This window comes from Propithecus coquereli, unplaced genomic scaffold, assembly GCF_000956105.1.
Source record: "Propithecus coquereli isolate 6110/MARCELLA unplaced genomic scaffold, Pcoq_1.0 Scaffold61, whole genome shotgun sequence".
In the NCBI taxonomy this organism is placed as follows: Eukaryota; Metazoa; Chordata; class Mammalia; order Primates; family Indriidae; genus Propithecus; species Propithecus coquereli.
Genome location: NW_012152063.1, coordinates 1,710,079 through 1,713,560, shown reverse-complemented (window position 1 = coordinate 1,713,560; position 3,482 = coordinate 1,710,079).

Here is a 3,482-nt window from a genome sequence, read left to right as displayed (position 1 = left end):
GAGTTTTTGTAAGGATTAAAGCAATTCATGCGTGTAAAGCATTTGGTTTGCCATTATTTATAATTTATATTCCATCTACTTCTGAAGCAATTTTCAGGAGCTGCACACACCTACTAATAGATATTTCTTATAAACATGATTTAAAATTTACTTCTACATTAGCCAAGATTATTTCCTGCTGATGGAATGTATAAAGGGATTCTTTTGGAAGTGGGGATTGGAGAGGGAAGATATGAGAAGAATGGAATACACTAAAGAACTCGATTGTCACAAAAGCCATTTCATATAATTTTAGAAAAAGAATTTACAGTAAGATTAGCAACTATTTATGATTAAGAAGTACCCCATTAAACAATGAATAGACAACCCAAGTTTGGGGTGTATTCTATCTATTCGTGTAATTTCTGATGATGTCTTGACTCTCCTAATTTTATCCCCTATCAGTGCTTGACAACATGAAGAAAGCTCTCAAGTTGCTGAAGACTGAACTGTAAAGAAAATACAAAATCTGCAAGCTCTTCCCTCTGTGTTAGACCTTGAGGCTTGAAACCAGAAGAGATTTTAGAAGACTGGAGAATGCAGAAGCACTGTTGGACATACAGATTAGATTATGGTGTGATGTTACGGTGGCTATTTTTTTTTTTTTTAAATTGGTTTCAAGTATTCATGTATAAAAAAATATTGTATACTACCATAGTGAGCCATGATTTTCTAAAAAATAAATCCTTTTGGGGGTGTTCTAACTAAAGTTTTGGGGTTTTTTTCCTCCCTGTTTGGTCTTTCACAGAAAAGCCAACTGGTGTGTTCACCAAATAGCATTATTGGTCATGTCCAAACTGCTCAAGGAAGGGACAAAACTAGTTCAAGTGATGAAGACCAAAGACAATCAAAGTACCATTTCACGGCACTACAGGCTCTCCCTGGGTGACTGAATGTAGGCAAGGCACAAGGTTAATAAACAGAAGTCTCAAACAGCACATGTTTTAGCATGAAAGAACATCTTGAAAGACAGCCCAAGAAAATCAGGTCGCTACTAAGAAACAACCCTCCCCACCCTGGTTGGGAACTCTAATGTATACACTTTAATAATTCAATTTTAATCAGATTTTTCCCAACTTAATGCTCTCAGGGAAAAGTCTCTGGCAGGTAGCTTTCTCCTTCAGAAGACTAATTTTGTGGAAAGGTTATCCAAAAATCTTCTGCAACCCTGAACACACCCTAAGGAAATCCTAAGAATTGGCCCTGGAATAGATGTGGTCTCTTACAATTCCAGAGTACTGAACTAGAATAATTCAATTTGAATTGCTCCCATCTTCTTCACCAACATGTGACTGACTGGGAGAAGAGCAAAGGGCAGTGATATCATGTCAGTGAGGCAGAGATCAGAGGTCACTAATGTTTGGAAAAAGTTGCAAAAGGGTGAGGCATCAGGTAGGGGAACATTCTGCCTAAAAGAAATAGAACTGTGTATTCATTTCTTCACTACATACTTAATCTCACATTATTATATGTAATTCCTCTATTACCCAGCCCCACTGACTTCTTTGGCTCTTGGACTATGGTGGTCTATATAATGCTTTACATATTGATTATTTATTGCTTGTCTTGATTAACTTTTTTGGATAGATCCTTTTCTAAACAAATCCTTTGGCATTATTGATTTTTCCAGGGTAGGAAAAATATATTTTCAATGCTTTTCTATCTTGGACAGTAACTATCACTAATAGTTGCTCAGCATAGATTGTTGATTTAATGACATAAAAATCTTTAGCAAAAATGTCTTGAGGGAATTGTTCCCTTTTCATAAGCAGTTAACTTACATGTGCTAAGAAAGGTAAAACATCCCATTTAGAAAGTTCTCTGAGAGCTAATTGCATGAGGTGGGGAGGGGGCAGGGAAAAGCTGCACTTCTGTAAACAAATATTTTAAATAACTTCTAAGTGATTCAAGTTTCTTCTATAGTACAGCAAAATAATGTTTATATTTTCATTGGGCTGATGTGAAATAAGATTATTAGGTCCTTTTAAAATTTATTGAATGACAAAATGTTCTTATAACAAATATAAATTTTTGAAATATGTCTTTAGGACATCAAATGTCAAAGTTGTAGGGAAAATGTGTCCTCCTTAGAAAAGCACTGAAGAAACACAGAGCAAGAGTCATAAAAAATATTGATTGGCTTTGCCCAAGTCTCCTCTACTTCTACGAATTTATTCTAAGAAAATCATTTAAGAGAAACAGGGGTCTTTGAAAATGCCAAGGGCAACATTATTTAAACATACGAAAAAATAGCAACCTTCAAATATAAGGTTTACATAGTTACAGAATATACACATTGTCATCTATAAAAGCAATAAACATACTGGAAAAACAGAAAAGACCTAAGTGAAACAGAATTTAAGAATTTCTATACTAACTGCAACTACAGGAAATGTATACATACAAGGTTAAAACGGAATTGAAGCTACAAACATGAAAACAATTGTTTTAAGCTCATGAAAATATTAGAAATACCTGTTTTTTCTACCAAATTCCTCTACTGTCATCTCACAATCTTTCATTTGTGCTTAAATACATTTCAAGCAAAAGCACAGCTTTACTATTTCTCTGACGACAGAGAAGCTGAAGAGGACTGTAAGACTAGAGAGTATTACTTCAAAGAGTTGAATGAAAATGTTGGTAACATGTTCTGAATGTAAAATGGTGCAGCCACCATGGAAAACACATTTAAAAATTAAACAGAATTACCACACAATCCATTAATTCCACTTTTGAGTATATATTAAAAAGAAATGAAATCGGGGAACAGGTATGTGTATGCCCATGCTCACAGCATTATTCACAATAGCTACAAGGTGAAAGCAACTCAAGTGTTCATCAGTGGATGAATGGATAAACAAAATGTGGTATACAGATACAATGAAATATTATTTAGCTTTAAAAAAGAAGGAAATCTTGGCATACGTTACAACATGGATGAAACTTGAGGATATTATGCTAAGTGAAATAAGCCAGTCAAAAAGGACAAATACAGTATGATTCCACTTTTATGAGTTATCTAGAGTAGTTTTCATAAAGAGAGAAAATGGAGTGGTGGTCGCTAGAGGCTGAGGGAAGGGGGAGAAGGAGTTACTGTTCAATAGATGTAGAGTTTCAGTTGGGAAGATAAATGTTCTGGAAATGAATGGTGGTAGGCCAGATGCAGTGGCTCACACCTGTAATCCCAGCACTTTTGAAGGTCAAGGTGGGAGGATCGCTTGAGGCCAGGAGTTCAAGACCAGCCTGAGCAACACAGAAAGACTCCCATCTCTACAAAAAATAGAAAAATTAGCCATGTGGTGCTTGTAGTCCCAGCTACTCAGGAGTCTGAGGCAGGAGGATTGCTTGAGCCTAGGCATTTGAGGTTGCAGTGAGTTATGATGACGTCACTGCACTCTAGCCCGGGCAATAGAGCAATATAGAGCAAGACTCTGTCTCAAAAA